Source organism: Capricornis sumatraensis, chromosome 9 (assembly GCF_032405125.1).
Source record: "Capricornis sumatraensis isolate serow.1 chromosome 9, serow.2, whole genome shotgun sequence".
NCBI classification, from domain to species: domain Eukaryota; kingdom Metazoa; phylum Chordata; class Mammalia; order Artiodactyla; family Bovidae; genus Capricornis; species Capricornis sumatraensis.
Window position 1 is genome coordinate 76,396,251 of NC_091077.1, and position 27,846 is coordinate 76,424,096.

The window sequence follows — 27,846 nt, forward strand, 5'->3', positions numbered from 1 at the left end:
AACTCTTAGCGACCCCATGGACTGCAGCCTACCAGGCTCCTCCATCCATGGGATTTTCCAGGCAAGCAGAGATATTACTTTGCCAACACAGGTCCATCTAGTCAAAGCTGTGGTTTTTCCAGTAGTCATGTATGGATGTGAGAAATGGACCATAAGAAAGCTGAGCATGGAAGAATTGATTCTTTTGAACTATGGTGTTGGAGAAGACTCTTGAAAGTCCCTCGGACTGCAAGGAGATCTGACCAGTCCATCCTAAGGGAAATCAGCCCTGAATATTCATTGGAAGGACTGATGCTGAAGCTGAACTCCAATACTCTGGCCACCTGATGCAAAGGACAGACTCATTGGAAAAGACCCTGATGCTGGGAAAGATTGAAGGCAGAAAGAGAAGGGGATGACAGAGGATAAGATGGTTGAATGGCATTACTGACTGAATGGACATGAGTTTGAGAAAGCTCAGGGAGTTGGTGACAGACAGGGAAGCCTGGCATCCTGCAGTCCATGGGGTGGCAAAGAGTCAGACAAGACTGAGCAACTGAACCGACTGAGCAAGTAGGAAGCAAGGCTTTACCTGAAAAATCGTATAAAAACTCAGATGAATGATGCAATTCTTACATGAATATATATTTAAATATAAAAAATTGAGACAATAAGTTATTGCCAAAGTATAAGATGATACTGAGTATATTGTATACTATAAGCTGAATCTTTCTGGCCAAAAATTTGTATTTTAAATCCTAATTCTTAATATGAAGGTAATAGGAGTGGAAGCTTGGGGAAGTTATTAGATCAGGAGGATAGTCCTCATGAAAAGAATTGTGTGTGTGTGTGTGTGTCAGTTGCTCAGTCATGTCCCAACTCTTTGCGATCACATGGACTGTAGCCTGACAGGCTCCTCTGTCCGTGGAATTCTCCAGGCGAGAATACTGGAGTGGGTTGCCATTTCCTTCTCCAAGGAATCTTCCTGATCCAGGGATCAAAGGCGGGTCTCCTTGTAGATGGCCAGGTCGATGCCCACGTAGGGGATGATGCCCAGAATGTTGGTCAGGTTGGTAGCCATTGTAGAAGGCATGGGGCCCTTCTTGCTCCAGGATCTGCTGCACACAGTCCAGCAGCCTCTTATAAAGGGCCTTCCCGCGAAGGGTCAGCCATGTCTTCAGCACCTGCGTGACGGTAGATGATGGTTTGGGATGTGGCACCAGCCAGGGAGCCAGCCACAAAGTGCTCCTGCACGTGAAGTGTCTCCTGTTGCCCCTGAATGGTCCTCTTGATCTGCTCATAGGCCATGAACAACTCAGGTGCAATCCTGAGCACGTTAATCCTGTCGCCACACCACAGGGAGCGCTGCCCCACTCTTGGATCATGCTCCCCCTGGAGGGCCCCCAGGATGTTCAGCCATTTGGTCTTGGAGGCGTGGATCTTCATGAAGACCTTGAGGTAGTCTAGAGGGGCTGTGCCTCTCCTGGACATGGCACCTGCCACTGCGCCCACCACCAGCTGCTTCCATCACATGCCAGTCAGCTTCTCCTGCTCTGAGAACTCATTCAGGATGGTCAAGCACTCGCCAATATCCAGGACCATGAAATGCTTCCAGAAATACGGCACGTCTTCCATGTTCTCCAGTGAATGCAACAAGTGGTCACGCCACTCCTGCCAGTCAATGGTAATGGTACTATCATGCCTCTATGCTGTGCAGGATTTTCTCTGCCTGCTCCAGCTAGTTGGAAATGCCCAGGGCTCGGAAATTCTGCCAGATCTCAGAGACATCGACCTGACCATCCTGATCGCAGTCCAGACTGTAGGACAGAAGTAGAAGGCACCGTTCCTATTCCTGCAGGTAGAGGATAAACTCCTCCAGGTAAAGGCCGCCACCTGGGACAGCGTCACCCTCAGGGAAGATGCCCTGTTGGGCACTGCAGTCCAGGTCGCCCCTGCGGAGCCAGCCCAGCCCAGGCGCAACCCATGGATGTTCATGCAACCAACCCTGTTACTGTTCAGCCCCTTGAAGAGGTGACCCCAGCGCTGATGCTGCTAGGCATTGCCTGCATGGCTCTTGCCTGCAGCTGGGAGGGGAGGCCAGCAGCCCTGGCCTCAGCAGTGGCTTGACGGCTTCCCTCTCCCCTACCCATCCCCGGGCCCCGCAGGCCTCAGTGCTGCCTGCCCAGGCTCTGGCTCTTGTAGGAGACGGTGACTCCTACAAGTGCAGGAATGGGATTAATGAATGAGATCAGTTCAGTTCAGTTCAGTTGCTCAGTCATGTCCAACTCTTTCACGACCCCATGGATCGCAGTACGCCAGGCCTCCCTGTCCATCACCAACTCCCAGAGTCCACCCAAACCCATGTCCATTGAGTCAGTGATGCCATCCAACCATCTCATCTGATCAGTGACCTTATAATAGAGACCTAGACTTCCCAGGTTGCTCACTGGTAAAGAATCCACCTGCCAAGTAGGAGACTCTGGTCGATTCCTGGGTCAGGAAGATTACCCGGAGAAGGAAAGGGCAACCCACTCCAGTATTCTTGTCTGGGAAATCCCACACAGAGAAGAGCCTAGTAGTCTTCAGTCCATGGGGTTGCAAGAGTCAGACATGACTTAGCAGTCTAAACAACAACCACCGCAAGCTTCTCCTTCCTGGTTCATAGGGCCACTTCTCACTATGTTTTTCTATAGTAGAAGGGTCAGTGGAGTCCTCTGGGTCTCTGTTCTTATTGTTTGGTCTGCTAAGTCATGTCTGCCTCTTTTGTGACCCCATGGACTGTAGCCTTCCAGGTTCCCCTGTCCATGGGATTCCCAGGCAAGAGTATTGTGGTGGAGTGGGTTGGGATTCCCCAGGCAAGAATATTGTGGTGGAGTGGGTTGCCATTTTCTTCTCCAGGCATATCCCAGACCCAGGGATCAAATCCACCTCTCATACATTGGCAGGCGGATTCTCTACCACTAAGCCCAAGGAGAGGCTTACTAGATATTGAATCTCCTGGCTCCTTCATCTTGGATTTCCCAGGCTCCAGAACTGTGAGTGAGATGTTTCTATTGTTAATAAGCCATCTAGTCTATGGTATTGTTATAATATCCTGAATGGACTAAGGCATTACTATGTGAACAAAACAGATCTATTTTCCCTATTAATTTAAAATAAAACAAAAAAATTTTGTATTCTTCTGTGGACTGAGCCTATGCATTCTTTTTTCCTGGTGACATATGAAATGTGAAGATAAAGAATATAGGATGCTTATCATATCTATTGTATTTATTTCATATACTGCAGGTTTTTGTTTTGTTTTGAACAATTGTTCTCACTCCTTGGGTCTAATATTTCACAAGCGTAGCTTAGAACATGAAATTCTGCAGCATTTGTTCATTATGAACAAATGCCTACTTATGAATTCTTGTCTCAGAAGCTAATTTAATTGGTGAATTTCAACTACTATTGCTTATTTCACACTTCAGTAGGTAAAGATGCATTAATAATCGAAGTTTCAAACTGTAATTAACATTAGCTTTAGGCTCCTGACAATGAAATGATTACATTTTAATATATGGGTTGATAAAGTTAATCTAACATATGAATAAACAGCAAAAATAACTTACATTTACTCTTTCTCTGCAAATTGATACATGTATTTGCATGTTATAAGGCATGGAAAATAAGTTAATGCTGAAGAAAAAGTTACAGGCTGTCAATACAATTCTTGAATGTAATCAATTCAATGTACGACAATGAATTTGAAATATTTCAACAAAAACCTTATTTTTCTTGAAAAAAATAAAAGATACTTTTCACCTTACTTGATTTTCTTTCACAGTTTTATAAGTTTATATCTTATTTACTCTGCTCTTAACTGAATTGATTACTTTATAAAGCTTCCTAAATAATTAATTTGTGTGCTGACATCTTGTTCTTAATCATAGAATACCATACAGTTTGAATGCATTTGCCTGGTGTTATATTGTGATGCTAGTGGTAAAGAACACACCTCCACTGTAGGACATGTAAAGAGACTTGAGTTTGACCTGTGGGTCAGGAAGATCCCGTGGAGGAAAGCATAGCAACCCACTCGAGTAATTTTGCCTGGGCAATCCTTTGGACAGAGGAGCCTGGCAACTCCAGTACATAGGCTCTCAAAGAGTCAGACACGACTAAAGAGATTTAGTATGCGCACGTATTACCTTTATGTTGAAAAAAAACTATATTCATGATATAGTATCAATTGAATGAGGAAAACACTTTTCTTGAATAGTATTTTGTGGAATTTTCCATAATATTTAAGAAATTAATAGTGTTTAGAATGGTACAAAATATAAATAATTGAGGTTGTTAAATGTGGTACTTTAACATCTCCTAACAGTTCACAGCTTCAGGTGCACAAGAACAGAATAACAGCCTAACTTGTTTTCCAGATAGGATTCATTGCTCAGGACCCTAGAATACATCAGTTCTTTGGACATATCCAAATGTGTACACCTTATAGTTTTTAAAGACTAGGCTGGCCTTTGAAACAAAGTCAAAGAAATAGACTGAATTAGCTAAACATTTGGGTTAAATTCCTACTCTGATCTCAGATGTTAGATTACAGAGCTAAGAAAAGAAGCTTTTTTATTTCCTGTACCAAATTGTACTCATTATGAAAACAAATTCAGAGTTACCTACACATTTTGAAATCTATATTATTTGCCCTCTGGTCATGGCTAGCATTCTCTATAAAATTGAGACTTAAAGAAGAAACTCATCAGACACCTATAGTAGTCATCAGGAACTTGCTGGTGACTTGAGCAAAGGTACTTATGTGTCCATGCTCATGTCTGACTCTTTGTGACTTGACGGACTGTACCCACAAGGCTCCGCTGTCTACGGAACTTTCCAGGCAAGAAAGGTAATTTTATTTAATCCTAATAATAAACTTGTAAAAGAATACCTTATATTTCAAATAAAAACACTAAATTTCTGAAAAGTTAAGTGATTTGCCTCCAAGAAAGAAAAGGAATCTGAAGGCATTTTCTAATTTTAAGTCACGTTGTTTGTATGCTTAAAGAAATTATACATGGTATATAAAGATATATATAGTGCTATATGCCCAGTTGCTTCCTGACCTGCATATACGTTTCTCAAGCGGCAGGTCAGGTGGTCTCGTACTCCCATCTCTCTCAGAATTTTCCAGAGTTTGTTGTGATCCACACAGTCAAAGGCTTTGGCATAGTCAATAAAGCAGAAATAGATGTTTTTCTGGAACTCTCTTGCTTTTTCCATGATCCAGCGGACATTGGCAATTTGATCTCTGGTTCCTCTGCCTTTTCTAAAACCAGCTTGATCATCTGGAATTTCACAGTTCACGTATTGCTGAAGCCTGGCTTGGAGAATTTTGAGCATTACTTTACTAGCATATGAGATGAGTGCAATTGTGCGATAGTTTGAGCATTCTTTGGCATTGCCTTTCTTTGGGATTGGAATGAAAACTGACCTTTTCCAGTCCTGTGGCCACTGCTGAGTTTTCCAAATTTGCTGGCATATTGAGTGCAGTACTTTCACAGCATCATCTTTCAGGATCTGAAATAGCTCAAATCAAGTATGAGAAATGCTGAGCTGGAAGAAGCACAAGCTGGAATCAAGATTGCCGGGTGAAATATCAATCACCTCAGATATGCAGATGACACCACCCTTATGGCAGAAAGTGAAGAGGAACTAAAAAGCCTCTTGATGAAAGTGAAAGAGGAGAGTGAAAAAGTTGGCTTAAAGCTCAAAATTCAGAAAACGAAGGTCATGGCATCTGGTCCCATCACTTCACAGGAAATAGATGAGGAAACAGTGGAAACAGTGTAAGACTATTTTTTTGGGCTCCAAAATCACTGCAGATGGTGACTGCAGCCATGAAATTAAAAGACACTTACTCCTTGGAAGAAAAGTTATGACCAACCTAGACAGCATATTCAAAAGCAAAGACATTACTTTGCCAACAAAGGTCCGTCTAGTCAAGGCTATGGTTTTTCCTGTGGTCATGTATGGATGTGAGAGTTGGACTGTGAAGAAGGCTGAGAGCCAAAGAATTGATGCTTTTGAACTGGTGTTGGAGAAGACTCTTGAGAGTCCCTTGGACTTCAAGATCCAACCAGTCTATTCTGAAGTAGATCAGCCCTGGGATTTCTTTGGAGGGAATGATGCTGAAGCTGAAACTCCAGTACTTTGGCCACTTCATGCGAAGAGTTGACTCATTGGAAAAGACTCTGATGATGGGAGGGATTGGGGGCAGGAGGAGAAGGGGACGACAGAGGATGAGATAGCTGGATGCCATCACTGACTTGATGGACGTGGGTCTGAGTGAACTCCGAGAGTTGGTGATGGACAGGGAGGACTGGCATGCTGCAATTTGTGGGGTCGCAAAGAGTCAGACACGGACTGAGCGTCCAAACTGAACTGAACTGACCTGATATGCCCAGTACTTTTCTAAATGCATTATATGGATCTTTCAAATGAGGACTCCAAAATCCAGAGAAGTTAAACAATTTACACACTTCTGACAACTGGTAAAGAGATGGATATCTTGATTTGACTCCAGGTTTGTGGTGCCCTGACAACACATTCCTACCTTCTACCATTTGGAACAAGTACACGTATCATTTTTATTTAAATATATGATTATTATTTGGGGTTTCCCTGGCAGCTCAAAAGGTAAAGAAACTGCCTGCAGTGCAAGAGAATGGGGTTCAGTCTCTGGATTGGGAAGATCCCCTGAAGAAGGAAATAGCTACCCACTCCAGTGTTCTTGACTGGAGAATTCCATGGTCAGAGGAGCCTGGTGGGCTACAGTCCATGGGGTCACAAAGAGTCAGACACAACTGAGCGGCTAACACACACATGATTATTATTATACCTAATGTCATGAGTGAGAGAATAATAAGAGTCACTCTTCTTCATCCCAAAATGATAATGAATGTGCATTAGACCTAAGATGGTTTCCTTCTTTTATTATTTTTTGCGTTAGTCATGTTGATTGCATAATATCAATGTCCCAGCATTATACTCTTTCAGATTTATTTGTTAAGTGTCAGATTGATCTCTTTTGTTAACTTTTAAGATAATCTCGCCAGATGGCATTAAGAATACATTAATTAAATTAGGAGTTATAATAAAGATATAAATATTTTTTATCCCCAGGAAGGCTTAACATTTCATTCCTTTTCTTGTATTTGTGTTCAATAATCCCAAATGTCATGAATAATTACATGCAGTTATTTTAAAAAATACTCTGTTGAGATAGAAAATCTACCAGATGCTATTATAATCACTGCTTCTTGCAGTTTAAATTTTAGGCAATTGTTTGGAGACAAGTTAAAACAAAACGGACATTTGTTTTATTGAAACTAGTTGTTATGTGTTATATTTGTGTTCAGATATCTAGCGTTATGTGCCAACTGTTTTTCTTCAGTCTCCATACATGGTGACTAGCAATAATTTTAAACAAAATCAATCTTGGTTGTTAGTCTTAATGACTAACCAGAAATGTATGAAATATCTGATGAGACTGTGGCTTGGAAATGCCATGGTCCTGTCCTATAAAGATATTCTTTAACGGATAGAATAATATATTAATTTCACAAACAAAACAACCAGAGTAACTCATCATGTGACATCCCTACTTTAATCTTTCTTACTTGGGTTTTGAGATTGCCGCAATGACTGAGTTGCCACATACTGATTCTGCAACCTCGCTCCAGAGAATCTTATACTCCATAAGGATAGTAGTTGGCCGAAGAGCAGAAGCATCAGGCCAGGGAGCAGCTCATCACAGAGCGTGTGGCCAAGATGCCACAGATGATTGAGAATCATCAGGCTCACCTGCAGATGGTGTTAAAAAATAAAACCTCACAGGCCTCACTTCCAGAGAATCTGAATTAGTAGGAACCATAATTTTCAACAAGCACTCCCTTTTACTGCTCCCAGGGCTTTTCCTAATGCAGGTAATGCACAACTCTTGCTCTGAGAAATAACACATAGGATCATGAGGCAAGCGATGCATCAGAATTACACAGGGAATGATTTGAGCATTTGCATGTCCAAGTACATAAATACCTTCATAGAGTTCCACAGCAGATTTCTGCAGATTATCTCTGAATGAGAAGAACTGATCCACATGATTGAAGTTACTCATAACTATTACCAGAGACACAGACCCTTCATCCATTTATTCTCCCTCCTCCTCCTCTCTTCCACTTTTTTTTGTTGTTGTTAAGGATTATCTTGTTTAACAGTGCCTCAGTGTTTCTGTTTTGGGTTTGTTTTTTTTCTTCAGGAGGCTCTGAAGAACATAGAAACATCCTCGTGTTTATATAAACAGTGATTGATGACAGGATTTCGAATGCCACTTTTTTTTTTTTTGATTTGGCACAATACTTGTAGAAGACAAGTGGTCTTTATCATTAATTCAGAGACTATTCAGCACAGTATTAATATTCTTGATAGCTGATACATAGAATTAATTTTTAAGGCAGCAAAGATTCTAACAAAATTATAAATCTAATCTCTAACTCCGACCTTCTCCACCACAATATGAATGGAAAAGGGCACCTGTTCTCATTATGATCTTTAGACTGTCATCATCAGGGCTAATTCTAATGTTACACTATGGATGATGAGTAGTTGAAATCCAATTTGAATGCATAATACCACATTTAATTTACAGTACCACCTGTCAATAAGAAATAGACTGAGGCATATTTTCTGAGATATCCATAGGGAATATTCAATTATAATTAACCTTCCTATTTTTGTTAAATCTTTGTCATGAAATGGATTGTTTGTGCCATTTCTTATTCTTATAACAATCTGTCACTAGAAAGAATTTGAATTTTAATCTAATATTCTCTGAGAAATACAATAGAGGATGTTTCTTTTAATCTCCTCAGTACCACTATCACTTGTCTATTTAATTTCTTTTCCATAGGTTAATTATGACTAAGGTTGTGATCTTTGTGCAGATGTATATTTCTTTGGCAGACTGTGGAAAATTATTTTCTGCAAACCATATTGAGTATAATATATGGCAAATGGGACATTTCATTTTTCTACTTTAATATTAGTAAGAAGAAAAAGAATAATTTTAGTTAAAATGATGCAATTGAGAGCATATGAATGCATGCTTTCCTGTGGATAACTTTATAAAACTAGTTTTAAGCAATAATTAACTACTATATGTAACCTCAAAACCATTAAAATAATATATATATAACCATTAAATATATATAAAATAATAGTATATATATAACCTGTAAATAAGAAAATAGGTTTTACATAAAATTAGGCACTAGATTTAGGAGTGTATCTTTTATTGAGTCAACTTATTGACAAACGGCATCATGGACTTGATGGACATGAGTTTGAGCAATCACCAGGAGTTGGTGATAGAAAGGGAAGCATGACATGCTGCAGTCCATGGGGTCACAAAGAGTTGGACACAACTGAGCAGCTGAGAGAGACTGACAATTGAAATTTTTGCTTATTTTTTTCTTTCTCTTTTTCATCATAGTTGGCAAACTTAAAGAGACTATAGCACTCTCTTAGCCTGAATGTTTTAGAGATACCCACAAGTCTATCTTGGCTTTTTACTCATGAGGGAACAAGAGTTCCTTGCTTACATCTCAAGAGGGCTTCTCTTCCTAAGTACAATGTAGGAGATGGGGGTCAACCAACTCTATGGTAGGCAGGAGGCTGGATTTTTCAAACAGTCAGGTTTTACAGACACAGACATATCTATATCCTTTCTCTGGAACTGTATGCACTTGAGCAAGCTAACAGGTATTTCTGAGGCTTAGTTGTGCTGGTTTCTTCAAAGTAAAATAGGGCTAATAATAGTGAGTTTGAGGAAACTCTGGGAGATGTTAAAGGACAGGGATGCCCAGCATCCTACAGTCCATGGGGTCACAAAGAGTGAGACATGACTGAGTGACTGAATAACAACAATAATAATACTAAGCACAGAGAACAGTGTAAGGTTTAAATGTGATTATGGATCTGGTACCAAAGAAGCATCCAAAACAGGTAGCTAATATTTTGCTTCTGTCTTACAAATATTTTAATTCTAAATTTGTAAAATGATTTGAGTAGATCTTTTAAGTGTTCTTGAAGGGAAGTAAACAGAACCAAACAGTGGATCACAACAAACTGTGGAAAATTTTTAGAGATGGGAATACCAGACCACCTGACCTGCCTCCTGAGAAATTTGTATGTAGGTCAGGAAGCAGCAGTTACAACTGGACAAGGAGCAACAGACTGGTTCCAAATTGGGAAAGGAGTATACCAAGGCTATATATTGTCGCCCTGCTTATTTAACTTAAATGCAGAGTACAGCATGAGAAATGCTGGGCTGCTTGAAGCACAAGATGGAATCAAGATTACAGGGAGAAATATCAATCACCTCAGATATGCAGATAACACCATGCTTATGGCAGAAAGCGAAGGAGAACTAAAGAGCCTCTTGATAAAAGTGAAAGAGGAGAGTGAAAAAGTTGGCTTAAAACTCAACATTCAGAAAACTAAGATCATAGCATCTTCTCCCATCACTTCATGGCAAATAGATGAGGAAACAATGGAAACAGTGACAGACTTTATTTAGGGGGGCTCCAAAATCACTGCAGATGGTGACTGCAGCCATGAAATTAAAAGACGCTTGCTCCTTGGAAGAAAAGGTATGACCAACCTAGACAGCATATTAAAAAGCAGAGACATTATTTTGCCAACAAAGTTCCATCTAATCAAAGCCATGGTTTTTCCAGTAGTCATGTATGGATGTGAGAGTTGGACTATAAAGAAAGCTACTGATGCTCCTGCTGCCAAGTCGCTTCAGATGTGTCCGACTCTGCGCAACCCTATGGACAGCAGCCCACCAGGCTCCTCTGTCCACAGGATTCTCAAGGCAAGAATACTGGAGTAGGTTGCCATTTCCTTTTCCAAAAGAAAGCTGAGCACCAAAGAATTGATGCTTTTGAACTGTGGTGTTGGAGGAGACTCTTAAGAGTCCCGTGGACTACAAGGAGATCCAACCAGTCCATCCTAAAGGAAATCAGTCCTGAATATTCATTGGAAGGACTGATGCTGAAGCTGAAGCTCCAATACTTTGTCAACCTGATGCGACGAAGTGACTCATTAGAAAAGACCCTGATGCTGGGAAAGATTGAAGGCAGAAGGAGAAGAGGATGACAAAGGATGAGATGGTTGGATGGCATCACCAACTCAATAGACTTCAGTTTGAGTAAGCTCCAGGAGTTGGTGATGGACAGGCAGGCCTGGTATGCTGCAGGCCATGGGGTTGCAAGGAGTCTGACATGACTGAGCGATTGAACTGACTTACTGAAGTGAAATAGGAAGATAAAGAGAAGTTGAAAATTTTTCCTCTTCTGAGTTTTAATGAGACATAAATATTATTTTCTATTTTTTTTAAGTTCTCATTAAATCCACAAACTTAAAGAGAGAAAGTCTAGGTTAAACCAGAGTAAGAGAAAATAATTCAGATACTGGATCAACCTACATCTATTCAGGAAGTTTAATATTGACCACCAAAAAAAGTTGGTTCTATTTATGTATTTTAAAATAGAACAAGTTATTTAAAAAATAATCACCAAAACAGCACCTAGAACAGTAAACTACCAACCAAGTTTAGCTTGAGGTGATTAATTTTAAATAAACTTTTGATAAGGTGAGCCTTTAAAATGCAAATTTAATTCTGCTTAGGGAAAAGTATGCCTAACTATGAACAATGACATAACTGATGATATCTGTCTTCTCCTCAAAAGGGAACGGAGTATCATCATGCTTTTATAGTTATTTGCTTGGAATGTGGGCTTATTCAAAGAATTTGAATGATGCAATACTTTTATAGAAAGGCATACATACATATATACAGGACATATGATACTCAAATGACAAAGTCTGTCAGGTTAAAGTGGAAGTTAAGAGACAGAGTAGCAGAGTTTGTGGTTTCAGTGTGTTCTGAGCACCAGCTACCTTGGGTTTGCCTGCTGGCTCTGCTTCTTACAGAGGTTATTCCTTGTGCCTTAGTTTTATGTCCTATACAATGTGAAAAAAATACTTCTTTATGCATAGGTTTGTTATGAGTTCTTATTTGTAAAACATTTAAAGCAGCAACTGGTACATTTGATCCCTGGGTTGGGAAGATCCCCTGGAAAAAGGAAAGGTTACCCACTTCAGTATTCTGGCCTGGAGAATTCCATGGACTGTGTAGTCCCGTGGGGTCGCAGAGAGCAGGACACACGTGAGCGACTTCCACTTTCACTTTCAACTGTTACATAAAATAAATATTCTTACCTTTATAGTGTATTTTCCTTCAAATGAAACAAAATAATCTTTCCTCCCATGATACACACCTGATTCTTGATACTCAAAAGTACAGAAATCATCATTTGACCTATTATTTCAAGAAATAGCAAATTATCATTTAGAACTCTATATGTAATTTCTCTTTTTAATCTTCATGAAAATTCTATAAGGTGTGTACTTTTACCCTCATTTTTTTTTCTTTTTTTTAATTTTTATTTTTACTTTATTTTACTTTACAATACTGTATTGGTTTTGCCATACATTGACGTGAATCCACCACGGGTGTTATGGATAAAGATTGAGTGACTGATGGTAAGATGTTTCATTTCAAACATTGCCTTGTAATCATGGTTAAACACGGTATCATCTTTTGCCCTATTGTCATGTTATTGTAAGTACAGGTAAATTTCTACCCCTAGTCCAGCATAATCTTGAGGATAATGTTCATGAAAGAGAGCTTCAATTCCATAGAAATTAATTTACCTGATGTATCTCCTATAATGGCAGGTATAACTTCATCCCATAACAACAGCTGTGGTGGCCACACAGGATCTTTTTCAGTATTCTTATTCCCCTGGTAGCTCAAACTACAGTTTCCACATTATATTCATACAAGAGGTGTGAAATATAAGACAGTTTAGATGTTAGATGTGTATATTAAATCAATAAAAGTCACACATATCAGTTTTCTGCCAATAACAGTCAAAGAAGATAAAAATGAAAGATGCCTTCTGTTTACTGGGATCTTTTTCAATTACTTGTTAGAACTTGAATTTGATTTTTTTTTTTTTTTAATCTTGGGAAGAGGTTTGAAGTTTTCCTTTTGCATTATTGTACAGTGAATTTTCGTCACATACTTTAACCTTCCTTTTTCAATCAGAGTGCTTTTTTAAGGAAACGTGATTTTGTATTTGGAGAAGCTAATTTATTTATCGGTATTAGCTATAGATAACCAGTGACAGAGACAAACTTCACATGGAAGGAAGCAGACCCTTCTGTTCCCAAGGTGATTCATATTTATTGAAGATAACCCATTTCTATCTATATTCACTTTTCTTAAATCTGACACCCAGCAAAAGAAGACAACCTGTTATTTCCTTTTCACTTCTTTTTTTGAAAATGATTAGTAGGAACATTTCAATTTCTTAATCAGAAACAAAAATAAGTATAAAATATTGACAAAATATGTTTACTGATAAAACAAGTTATCAATACAGGAAAATTAAATACATATTCTATACATAGAATGCAGATTTTAGAATAATTAATTCAATTATTCTAAAACTGATTCAAAATGCATTTTAATACTTACTAATAGCATGTGATATACATTTAAAGAACTAATGATTGAGAATAATGAAGGCTATAATAGCAAATGGAAATTAAGCTTCATAAAAGTTGAGTGTTGTAAGTACTATTGACTTCATTTTCAGGCATTTAATTTTTTATGGTAATATTGGATGAATGCAGTATTTATGAAGGATAAAATTTGGAAACAGAAACTGTATATCTATTTAAACAAGTTTACACATTTTATATGAAAATCTCACCTTTTTGAGATTTATAGAATTTATCTGTAATCTGGTCCTAAAGACTTCTGTCTTTATGTTACTTTTCATACAGTTCACCTTTGCCTGTGAACATAGATAAAACTTTAACTTTTAAATATTCAGTATTTTTAAACAAATGTATATATATCAGATAAGTTTCTAAATGAATCTCTTTAAATATCTTAATTATTTAAAAATTGATTTTGTGATCTTTTCCTACAATTCAATGGAACTTCCAAATTAATACTTGATATAGACTATACCACATAATTTATAAAGTTCTAAAACTGGGAAATCAAAAGGAATGATACTGGACTATTGTATGTTAATTGTGAGAAGAAATTACTTCCAGTACTATAGAATTCAATATATTCCTAGTCACCTCCTCAATACTGCTTCAGGGTAAAAGTTGATCACAAACAGAACCATGCAATTCACAGGGAGCTTTCCCATAAATTGAATCAATTCATCAGATTACTATCATGATAAACAATAGGACAATTCTATTAGAAGGATATACATAGACTCATTGGAGAAGGCAATGGCACCCCACTCCAGTACTCTTGCCTGGAAAATCCCATGGATGGAGCAGCCTCGTTGGCTGCAGTCCATGGGATCGCGAAGAGTTGGACACGACTGAGCGACTTCACTTTCGCTTTTCAGTTTCATACTTTGGAGAAGGAAATGGCAACCCACTCTAGTGTTCTTGCCTGGAGAATCCCAGGGACGTGGGGGAGCCTGGTGGGCTGCCTTCTATGGGGTCACACAGAGTCAGACACAACTGAAGCAACTTAGCAGCAGCAGCAACATAGACTCATATTATTTTAAACCTAATATGACATTTTGTATACAAAATAGAATGTTAATTCTTAGGCCCCATCTTATCAAACCTGTCTCCCAACCTTTTCATTTTAGAAAATGATATCAGTTCTTGCCTTTTTGCTTTGGGCAAAAATAAAGATTATCTTTGATTTCTCTCACCCTCACACTCTCGTTATGCTCTACAGATCCTACTTTAAAATATATGCCAGATATTACTACTTCTCACCATATCCACAGTGATGCTAGTTGAGCCCACCATCATCTCTTGCAAGGTAGAATCACAATAACACCCAAACTCAACTTCCTATTTTTAATCTCAACTCTTAACAATTTTTTATCCCTATGGAACGGCTAGAATGATCCTTAAAATAATGAAAGCAAATTATATTCCTTCGCTACTCAAAACCTACCCTTGTAGATCGTTATTGTAGTTAAAAGATAGATTCCTTATCATGGCCAACATTATATAACTTCTCCTAGATCTCTGGATACATTTTACCTTGCTTTTCACACTATGTCCATATTTTGAGCTATTTATTTCTATCTCAGGGCTTCTGTACTTAGAGCTCCAGCCTACCTAGAATGTTCTTCCCCAACATCTTTTCATAACTTACTTCTTCAATACATTCAAGTCTCTGTTCAAAAGTCATCTCTAACAAAGCACTTTCTTTGCCTACCATTTCCAAAGGTATGCTGGTAAACTGACTCTCAGAGAAGGGGTGGGAGTTCTGATTATAGCCATTGCCAAATTTCCTTGATTTCAAGCTACAGATAACTTAAAACCCTACTTTCACAATAAACTTTCTGGAACCAGTATAAGCTACGTCTGAAATATCCAACTCCTTTACCATACTCATCTAATTCTCTATCATCTACCTTATTTTATCTTTTTATACTGCCTAAAATTGTGAGTTTGATTGCCTGTTTGCTGTTTCTCCTTAAGAATATAAGTACCACTAGAGCAGGGAAACTTTCTGTCTTATTCACTAGAATATTGTTAACATTCAGAATAATCGCTGGAACATAGTAGACAGCCTATAATCATTTGATGAACAAATTAATAAATAAGTGGGTCAAGCCTATCTGCTATCCTCAGTGCCCCTCAAGAAAGCTGGAGTCTCGAGTTCATACCTTCAAATTCTTCCCAGCAGTGTTTCCTTTCTGTCCTCTCCGAATGAGAGGTAATGTAGGAAAAAGATATGTTTTAAGAGGGCCAAAGAGGAAAGGACATTCTAAATTCTTTACCTAGAGCTAAAGTAAGTTTATGTGAAAGCTCCTTGTTATCCAGATAAAATCATCCTAACTTAAAAACATGTATTTACATGTGGTTAATGACTAAAATATCCTGATGTTCAGATTTGTGTGATATAACCCAGTTTTCCTTACTTAAAATCTACCAAGAGTTCACACTTCCTCACTAAAAATCTGACGATGATTAGCTTATTATGTCTATTACCATCATTTCCATAGTAGCTACATAGAAAGAGAATCTCAACAAAGGACATTTTGAAATCATGTTCTGTAAAGCCAACACCAGTTTGACAATAATTGTATTATCTTTGAATACCTTCTCCAGTAATGGATTTTCTATTATTGCAAACAGCTCCTGTAATGAAAGTGAAAGTGAAGTTGATCAGTCATGTCCGACTCTGCGACCCCATGGACTATAGCCTACCAGGCTTCTCCGTCCATGGGATTTTCCAGGCAACTGTACTCCTGCTGCTGCTAAGTTGCTTCAGTCGTATCTGACTCTACATGACCCCACAGACGGCAGCCCACCAGGCTTCCCCATCCCTGGGATTCCATGGACTTCAGCCTACCAGGCTCCTCCGTCCATGGGATTTTCCAGGCAAGAGTAGTGGGGTGGGGTGCCATTGCCTTCTCCCAAGAGTACTGGAGTGGGTTGCTATTTCCTTTGCCAGGGGATCTTCCCAACCCAGGGATCGAACCCAGGTCTCCAGCATTGTAGGCAGATGCTTTACTGTCTGAGCCACCAGGGAAGTCCACTTAATACCAACAGGGTAAAAATGGTGGTTCTAAAGAGAAAGTTAAATAATCAGTGACTCAGTGTCCCCGTTTAAGAAGTAAAACAATTATGTTTCCCTGCCTCCCTCCTGAGGCCAGTAAATGATCTATTTGATAAATTTGAAATTGCTTATAGGCAATGAATGGAGAAGGAAATGGCAACCCACTCCAGTGTTCTTGCCTGGAGAATCCCAGGGACAGGGGAGCCTGGTGGCCTGCTGTCTATGGGGTTGCACAGAGTTGGACACGACTGAAGCGACTTAGCAGCAGCAGCATAGGCGATGAAAAAAACATTTTTAACCCTCTTAGTATCTGAGAAACACAATGATTTCATTAAGCACCTCCTGTTCTAAAGAGTATTTTTGGCAATATACTCTACCTTCATGAATTTCCAACTTTGAGACCTGGAGGATTCTGTTCTAAAATGTGTTCTTTAGTGACATAAAAACAGTCAGTCATATGTGCTTATCCTGCCTCAAGATGATGACCTTTCCAGGGGTATTTGAAACATGGCTAGTTCTTTACTAAGGCTAGGCATTTTGAAATTGGCAAGGACACTAAAGTGTTTTGTTTTTTCCCCCATCACTGCCCATGAACAATAAAGTTGGCACAACATTTTATTCTCAAGAAAATGATACAAGATTTCCTTAGTCCCAATTTTGCTATTGCCTTAATAACATTGCTAAAATCATTTCCTAGTTGTTTTATAAATATATAAGATTAAATCTTCTTCTCAAATAATGAAATTCTGAATTATTTAGAAAAGCTGTCTGCTGTTGAGTGCTTTATTTTTTTTTCCATGAAAAGTAACTGATTTTAGCCTCAGTTTATAAATTTTAGAAATGAACATGTCCACCCTCTACCCCAAATATTCTTTGACATGTTAATAGTCACATTTTGGAACCTATAAAGACTCTACAGAGAAGGTCAAAAGATACATCTCTTCATATTTATATCTGCTAAGAGGAGAGTTCTTTTTATAAGATCTCATCATGGAAACTCGGAGTAAATCCAGCTTCAAACAGAAGATAAGGTTTGCTTCACTACAGGAATTCAGAAGCTGCTACTTCCACATTTACACAAAACAAACCTCAGACAAGTCAGAACTGCAATCCAAGCAGTGACCTCTATCTGAGCCCCCATAAACCAGATAATTCACCTCTGCCCCAAGCAAGCTACTGACTTTGGAGATACGTGGTGCTGACTGCATGCAGATCTTCTCAGCAATCTACTCCCAGACATGACTCCTCTCTGGAAAGAAAAATGCTCAGTGGAAATAGAAACAAACCCAGTTTGGATTTCCTGAAAGATCAGTTTGCTTTAGAGAACTATCTGCTCACATCACAGTTTTTAAACTTTGGTGCTCACATCAAGGTTTCCTGGGTAGAGATTGAAAGCTAATATTCAAATCTAGGTCTGTAGGTGTTATTGTAGACTTTTTAATTTTTTTTAACCTTCTAATGAGTTGAAAACATATTTACTATATCAAAATATTTCTAATCAATAGATACCATTTTAATTGTATGATGTACTAGTAGAGATATACTTCCAAGCATTAGTTGTATAAGTCAGTAATGGAATTATAAACAAGGTGATGTTTTATGAATCTGTATAAAAAGTAGGCATATGGCTTCTTTACATATGTACACCCCAGCCACGAATAGTTCATAGTTCAGTCGCTCAGTCGTGTCCGACTCTTTGCGACCACATGAATCACCGCACGCCAGGCCTCCCTGTCCATCACCAACTCCCGGAGTTCACTCAGACTCACGTCCATCGAGTCCGTGATGCCATCCAGCCATCTCATCCTTGGTCGGCCCTTCTTCTCCTCCTGCCCCCAATCCCTCCCAGCATCAAAGTCTTTTCCAATGAGTCAACACTTCGCATGAGGTGGCCAAAGTACTGGAGTATCAGCTTTAGCATCATTCCTTCCGAAGAAATCCCAGGGCTGATATCCTTAAGAATGGACTGGTTGGATCTCCTTGCAGTCCAAGGGATTATCAGAAGTCTTCTCCAACACCACAGTTCAAACTCATCGATTCTTCGGCGCTCAGCCTTCTTCACAGTCCAACTCTCACATCCATACATGACCACAGGAAAAACCATAGCCTTGACTAGACGGACATTAGTCGGAAAAGTAATGTCTCTGCTTTTGAATGTGCTGTCTAGGTTGGTCATAACTTTTCTTCCAAGGAGTAAGTGTCTTTTAATTTCATGGCAGCAGTCACCATCTGCAGTGATTTTGGAGCCCCAAAAAATAAAGTCTGACACTGTTTCCGCTGTTTCCCCATCTATTTCCCATGGAGTGATGGGACTGGATGCCATGATCTTCGTTTTCTGAATGTTGAGCTTTAAGCCAATGTTTTCACTCTCCTCTTTCACTTTCGTCAAGAGGCTTCTTAGTTCCTCTTCACTTTCTGCCATAAGGGTGGTGTCATCTGCATATCTGAGGTTATTGATATTTCTCCCGGCAATCTTGATTGCAGCTTGTGTTTCTTCCAGTCCAACGTTTCTCATGATGTACTCTGCATAGAAGTTAAATAAGCAGGGTGACAATATACAGCCTTGACGTACTCCTTTTCCTATTTGGAACCAGTCTGTTGTTCCATGTCCAGTTCTGACTGTTGCTTCCTGACCTGCATACAGGTTTCTCAAGAGGCAGGTTAAGTGGTCTGGCATTCCCATCTCTTTCAGAATTTTCCACAGTTTCTTGTGATCCACACAGTCAAAGGCTTTGGCATAGTCAATAAAGCAGAAATAGATGTTTTTCTGGAACTCTCGGTTTTTGCATGATCCAGTGGATGTTGGCAATTTGATCTCTGGTCCCTCTGCCTTTTCTAAAACCAGCTTGAACATCAGGGAGTTCACAGTTGACGTATTGCTGAAGCCTGGCTTGGAGAATTTTGAGCATTACTTTACTAGTGTGTGAGATGAGTGCAATTGTGCGGTAGTTTGAGCATTCTTTGGCGTTGGCTTTCTTTGGGATTGGAATGAAAACTGACCTTTTCGAGTCCTGTGGCCTCTGCTGAGTTTTCCAAATTTTCTGGCATATTGAGTGCAGCACTTTCATAGCATCATCTTTCAGGATTTGAAACAGCTCTACTGGAATGCCATCACCTCCACTAGCTTTGTTCATAGTGATGCTTTCTAAGGCCCACTTGACTTCACTTTCCAAGATGTCTGGCTCTAGATTAATGATCACATCATCATGATTATCTGGGTCATGAAGATCTTTTGGTACAGTTCTTCCGTGTATTCTTGCCACCTCTTCTTAATATCTTCTGCTTCTGTTAGGTCCATACCATTTCTGTCCTTTATTGAGCCCATCTTTGCATGAAATGTTCCGTTGGTATCTCTCATTTTCTTGAAGAGATCTCTAGTCTTTCCCATTCTGTTGTTTTCCTCTATTTCTTTGCACTGATTGCTGAAGAAGGCTTTCTTATCTCTTGCTATTCTTTGGAACTCTGCATTCAAATGCTTATATCTTTCCTTTTCTCCTTTGCTTTTTGCCTCTCTTCTTTTCACAGCTATTTGTAAGGCCTCCCCAGACAGCCATTTTGCTTTTTTGCATTTCTTTTCCATGGGGATGGTCTTGATCCCTGTCTGCTGTACAATGTCACGAACCTCATTCCATAGTTCATCAGGTACTCTATCTATCAGATCTAGGCCCTTAAATCTATTTCTCACTTCCACTGTATAATCATAAGGGATTTGATTTAGGTCATACCTGAATGGTCTAGCAGTTTTTCCTACTTTCTTCAATTTAAGTCTGAATTTGGTAATAAGGAGTTCATGATCTGAGCCACAGTCAGCTCCCGGTCTTGTTTTTGTTGACTGTATAGAGCTTCTCCATCTTTGGCTGCAAAGAGTATAATCAATCTGATTTCAGTGTTGACCATCTGCCACAAATAAATAGTTGTATTTCAACATTGTACCAATTCTTCTCTTTCATAAAAATGTTTTCATGTTTACTCAACAGTCTAATTTACCAGAATCTTTGTGCTTCTTTTGCTTATAAATTTAGGATAGTTGGCTTTTTAAACTAAGATGGCTATAAAATAATGTTGATTTATAATTCATAGACAGAAATGAATGCCACACAAATTGAATGTAAAGGGAAGATTCACTAGACTAAATCTTCTGAGGGGAGTAACCATGTCTTCATAACACTTAGGAAACGTCTTTCCCTCTGTTCTGCCTACTGGGTAGAGTATAAGAAAAGAACTGTGTCCTCAGTGAATTTTTGAGGGATAAATGGAAGGTTATGGTTTATTGTGACCTGCATCTGAAATTTGATCAGTCTTGTAAGTTTGGATTCCATGTAATGGTGCTAGAAATATCTTGCCAATTTGAAGTCAAATAAAATGAATAAGCATCAGTTTACAAAGTGGACACATCCTTTGCAAATTAACTGGGACTGCTGCTAAAGCCAGATGAATGAACCTCGCATTCATGTATTTATAGTAGAAGCCAACTGGAGCTTGAAGTTAAATGTCTGACAAGCAGCTTGGCCAATGTGGTCAAAACAGACAATCAATCCAAGATGATCAATGCCAGATCCATTTAGCCTTAAGTGAATCATACCACTCAATAATGTGAAAAATATCTCACTGGTAAATCTAATTCTACCTGAATTTTATCTACTGATTCAGCATTATTTGAATATTATTGTAATATTGTAATATAGTAGAACTGTAATTGTGTAAATGCAGTGATTATCTATATTTTCCCAGTGGAAACATTCACATGGGTCTTGTTAAGCTGTAATACCTAGCTGAAATACTTTTGTTGCTGTTTGCTGTTTAGTCGCTAAGGCCAACTGCTTAGTCATTAAATCTAAGTCTGTTTTCAGACCTTCTGGATAGTAGCCCGCCAGGATACTACAGGTCTGAATCATTTTTAGTTAGCTATAAGAAAGTTTGCAGCACAATCTATGGGCCGAGTATAGATATTTTAAGGGAAATGTCTGCCTAGAAGTGAAATATTTGATGCACTCCCTTGGTGGGATTTGTGTTCTTTATGGGAAATGACTGCTTATATTTTCGAAGGGGAAAACTCTATGTAGTAGATATTTAAGGTTCAAGAAACATTGAGAACTCTTGAAAACAAATGCACCAATATTTCTGTAAACTTAGATAACATATATATTAATACCTATATATAAATGTAGCTGTCTAAAATTGTACAGTTTAGATGATTATACTAAAATTGGAAATAAGAACAAGTCTTGTGCTGAACAATTCAAGCTAAAGAATAATTTCAAAGTTTACATTTGTAAGATTTGGTTTTGAAAAATTAATATGCTCTTTTACAAAAAAATGTGATGTGAAGTGAAGTGAAGGTGCTTAGACGTGTCTGACTCTTTGCGACCCCATGGACTAAAGTAAGTACTAAAGTAAGTAGCCTACCAGGCTCCTGCATCCAAGGAATTTTTCAGGAAAGAGTACTGGAGTGGATTGCCATTTCCTTCTCCAGGGGATCTTCCCAACCCAGGGATCGAACCCGGGTCTCCCGCATTGCATGCAGACACTTCACTGTCTAAGCTCCCAGGGAAGCCAAAGTGAAGTGAAACACTGGAACAATTACAAGGATCAACAGTTGAGGGGAAAGACAAAACTGAAGGAGGAAGTGTTACTATATAAGTATTCAAATCATCTGTAGAACTTTTCCAAAGGATATATCTCCTTGGGCTTTTCTCATTCAGATATGACTCAACAATTATTGGGTGGGCCTAAAGAGAGAGATTTTTAAAAAGTGATTCTGCAATTCTGCTTTCTCCTTCAGCTTAAGTAAAAGTCCCTGATCTAAAGGATGATAATAGTAATAATTATAGTAATGAAAAATGATAACCTTGATGTAAACTGCTTGACTGTTTATTCAGATAATTTTTCTAGAATAACATTTTCCAAAGTAGCACAACACAAAATGATGTTCTATGTATATATATATGACTATCTAAAAAATAGACACATGTACAGATAAAATACATATCCAAATCAGTTTTGGTAATATGTAATAAACAAAACTAGTTTTTGTTTTTGTTTTTGTTTTTTGCTACTTCTCAGAATATTTAACATGCAAATGTGTACTGTGAACCTTTCAAGCAGAAAAATGGTAAACAACACATACTAAACCTATAGATCATATCATTTTTTTAATCTAACCCTCACCTTTATCATTGTTATTTTTCATAATAATTTAAATGGACATATTTAAATTCGGGGCATATGTTCAGCATATTTATTGCACTTATATTGCCTCAGCATGTACATTTATATTTGGGTATTCAGTCTTTTGCTCTCCAGAGTGTGAGAATAAGTTTAATAACTTATTCCTGTGTAGTGCACAATGTATTGTAAACCTTCAAAGATGATTGCCTGATGTTTGAAGTAAAGGTTCCAATGTTTGAGTATAAAAGATAGGTGTACATTTAGAAACCATTTATTGAACTAGTCTGATCATTTATTGAACTAGTCTGATAATAGAGTACAGCTAGCAGCCAGAAGCAAGGTATTTGATAATTGGAGCAGAAAAAAACAGTAAATTATTGCAAATTACTGGGCATTCTTTGAATTGAGCTGCTTTTCTGTGTGTGTGTGTGTGTGTGTGTGTGTGTGTGTGTGTGTGTGTGTTTAGCAGAGCTTTATTAAGCTGAAAAAGGGACAAAGTTTCTGACACAGACATCAGGAGGGGGACGGAAAGTGTTTCCCTGGCTAACCTTTAGCAAGGCAATTATATACTTTTTAAATTAGTTATTTCAATAAATCAAAAGAATGTCTCGAGGTTTCAAATATTTTATCAGACCCACTCCCACAATTTATATTTTAAAATAACAGGATTAGAACTTAATAGTAAGATTTTACCAGACCTACTCCCATAATATGCATTCTAAACGATCAGGATTAGTCAGAAGGTTTTTAGGAAGGAGAAACTGTACTCAAGCAGGATACATTGTTGTTATATAATCCTTAGTACAGAGTTTAAACTGAGTTGTTTGTTGGGTAATCATCAGTTCCGGGCTTAAGGAAAAACTTTTTAGGTGACTAAAATGAAGGATTATAAAGAGAAAAAGGAAAAAGACATTTGTCATTTCCTCCTCCTTTAGAATTCCAGACCCTTATCTCCTCTTCAAGAGCTCCAGACCCCGCCTCCTCCTCGGGGAACCTGGACTTCTTATCAACCTGCCTGGAATTAACTCTCTCACTTCCCCCTTTTCTTTTAGGAGAATTATGTTGCCAAGCAAAAGGGACATCATTTCATTCCATAAATACTTCCTGCTGTTGAGGGGCATTGTCCCTAAATTGTTGGGGCAGCATGTTCTCCTAACCCTCATATTGAGGGTCTCTAATCCAGGGGCCCCAAGTAATAGTTGGAGGAGACTGTGGCACTCGTAGGAGCCTGGACAACCAGTAACTTCAAAACTTTCAGACGGTTGGAAATGAACCCTATTCTGCAATTACAGATGTGAGGCAAAACAGTCATTAAAACAAGTTAAAACATAATCAGAGTTAAAAGTTACGCTATATCCATAGTTAAGGTACAATATGTTATTCCAGTCCATTTTAGGATTATTAGATGTCATCAGATCAAGAAGAGTTGAAGAAAGTCTTTTATTTATTTATTTTTTTTTTTGGCTTGTAGCCAAATTATGTAACCTATCTCTCAGTTCAGTTCAGTCGCTCAGTCGTGTCCAACTCTTTGCGACCCCATGAATCACAGCACACCAGGCCTCCCTGGCCATCACCAACTCCCGGAGTTCACTCAGACTCACGTCCATCTCATCCTCTGTCATCCCCTTCTCCTCCTACCCCCAATCCCTCCCAGCATCAGTCTTTCCCAATGAGTCAACTCTTCGCATGAGGTGGCCAAAGAACTGGAGTTTAAAGTAAAACTTTATATTAAACATTTGGCTTACTAATATATCTTAGCTTTATCTGAAGAAATATATTTTTTCTCAATAATTTCACATGGATAACTTAGAGGTACAGAATCAGAAGAGACTGAAATGGAGGTGTTTGTGAACTAGGTAGAAAACAAGCATGAGGGGATCTGAGAAGGTAAGAGTAGAAAGTAGGGGAAAGTAACCATTTGCTACTCATTGAAAAAGACTCTGATGCTGGGAGGGATTTGTGGCAGGAGAAGGGGATGACAGAGGATGAGATGGCTGGATGGCATCAGTGACTTGATGGACATAAGTCTGAGTGAACTCTGGGAGTTGGTGATGGACAGGGAGGCCTGGCGTGGTGCAATTCATGGGGTTGCAAAGAGTCGGACACGACTAAGTGAACTGAACTGAACTGAACTGAACCATTCACTATAAGAATGTGGAGACAGAGTTTGTCAGTGACTTGACGAAAACACCTCAATGCATTTTGAGAGACCAAAACCAGATTGGAACAAGGGAAACTGGAAACAGCAGTGTTGCAATTCTTTTTCCTTTTTTTTTTTTTAAAGGGTTCTCTTTAAATTCTTCTGTGCTTAAACAGTTCAATAAGGGTAATTATGTAGGGATTTTAGAGGCAGATAGGAAAGAGCCACCAAAATGTTGAGGGCAATTCTTTCTATATTCTGGTTTACTCAGAGGAATATTTCCAAAGTACAAACTGGACTATATCTTAGGGAAATATTCCGTAACTTTTATTTTATTTACTATGAGTATATGTGTGTATGTGTGTGTGTGCGTGCACATGAACTAAAATATTTATGCTCCCCAAATGGATTTTAGACATCTTTGATGTAACACTGGGGCTTCCCTGGTGGCTCAGACAGTAAAGCATCTGCTTGCAATGTGGGAGACCTGGGTTTGATCCCTGGGTAGGGAAGATCCCCTGGAGAAGGAAATGGCAACCCACTCCAGTACTCTTGCCTAGAAAATTCCATGGATGGAGGAGCCTGGTAGGCTACAGTCCATGGGATTGCAAAGAGTCAGACACAACTGTGCAAATGTAACCCTTATTTCACTTTTATGAAAATGGTGATTCTTATAGAAATATATTGAACCCTGATTAAGGCAGAAGACAGTGGAGAGGAAAAATAACAAATATGACGTGAATTGAATCAAGGCAGTCCTTGGGGTCACAAAGATTCGGACATGAGTGAGCAACTGAACTGAACTGGGAAAGCAAACTTCTGTCACTCATTCTTCACCTATCAAATGAGGATAATAATAGTTCCAAGTTCCAGAGGGTTCTTATGACAATTCCATGTGTTAATACCTATAGAGGTCTTGGATAGTTTCTGACTTAAAATAAGTGTCCAATAAATCTTAATTACCATTAAATACTATTAAAAGTTAAAGTGAAAGTGAAGTCGCTCAGTCGTGTCCGACTCTTTGCGACCCCATGGACTGTAGCTCTCCAGGCTCCTCCGTCCATGGGATTCTCCAGGCAGGAATACTAGAGTGGGTTGCCATTTCCTTCTCCAGGGGATCTTCCCGACCCAGAGATCGAACCCAGGTCTCCCGCATTGCAGGCAGACGCTTTAACCTCTGAGTCACCAGGGAAGCCCAAATGCTATTAAAGATTTTTGTTATTGGTGCTATTCTTATGACTATTATAAGTGACAAACATAAACAACTATATAAATAACAACACATAATTTATAATATTTGTTGTTACAAGTGAATATTATAAATATATAATAATATATGCATTTGAATAATTTCAGAAAAGGATATGAATCATAAACATATAAAGAGATATAACAAGAAAGGTGGCACACTACTGAAGGTGATGAGGTCAGAAAATGATCTCAAATATAGTAATGGAATTAATATTTTTTGTTGAAGCATAGTTGATTTACAATATTATGTTAGTTTCAGGTGTACAGCAAAGTGGTTTGGTTATGCCTATGTATATGTATATATTTGTATTCTCTTCTTTTCCACTATAGTTTATTATAAGGACCAGTTATATAGTAGATCCTTATGTTTATCTATTTTATATATAGAGTAGTATGCTCCCAATTTATCTCCCTACCCCTACAAATGATATCATATTTGTCTTTGTCTGACTTTCTTCACTTAGTATGAAAATCTCTAAGTCCATCCATGTTTCTGCAAATGACATTATTTCATTATTTTACATAATTGAGTAACATTCCATTGTGTATAAGTACCATATCTTCTTTATTCATACATCTGTGGATGGACACTTAGGTTGCTTCCAAGTCTTGGCTATTGTAAATAGTGCATCTCTGAACATCAGGATGCATATATCTTTCGAATCAGAGCCTTTGTGTTTCCTGGATGTATGTCCAGAAGTAGACTTGCTGGATCATATGATGACTCTATTTTCAGTTTCTTTAAAGAATTTCCTTACTGTTCTCCATTATGGCTGCAACAGTTTACATTCCCAGCAACAGTGTAAGAGGGTTCCCATTTTTTCCATGGTCCTCATAGCCATTCTGACCATAGTGAGGTGATTTCTCATTGTAGTTTTGACTTGCATTTCTCTAATAATTAGTGATGTTGAACATCTTTTTGTGTACCTGTTGGCCATCTTTATGTTTTCGTTAGAGAAATGCCTATTTAGATCTTCTAAATAGAAGATTTTTTGATTGGGTTGTGTTTTTGTTGTTGCTGTTGAGTTGCATGTACTATTTGTACATTTTGGAAATTAAACTTTTGTCACTCTCATTATTTGCAAATATTTTTTTCCAATTCTATAACTTGTCTTTTCATTTTGTTGATGATTTATTTTGCCATGCAAAAACTTGTTAAGTTTGATTAGGTCCCATTTATTTTTACTTTTAATTCTATGTAGCAGAATTATTTTAATACACATGATATAAAGAATTGCCTAATGTTACATGAAAACTCTCAGCATAGATTTATGGGTCAGTCTGGACTAAAATTTTAAAAAAAAATTAGAGAATAGGTGTTACTTTCAAGTGTTTACTATTTGTATATTTTAATGGTATTCTAATATGTCATTGCATATCATTGGAACAGATATTGAATAAAAGTCTCAAGATTGAATTATTAAAATTAAATGTTGAAGAGTTCAAATTGAACAAATTAGCAGTCCATAGAAATATGGAGCTATCCATTTTGTTTCAATTTTATTATAATATTGATGAAAAGAGAACAATGAAGCTCACCAAATTAAAAGGCATTAAAGCATTT

General features: G+C 38.3%; 1 pseudogene; it reads right to left on the minus strand.

Moving 5' to 3' along the window:
* Positions 1 to 976: 976 nt before the first annotated feature.
* On the minus strand, positions 977 to 8,176 carry LOC138086345 (mitochondrial adenyl nucleotide antiporter SLC25A23 pseudogene; annotated as a pseudogene).
* Positions 8,177 to 27,846: the final 19,670 nt, after the last annotated feature.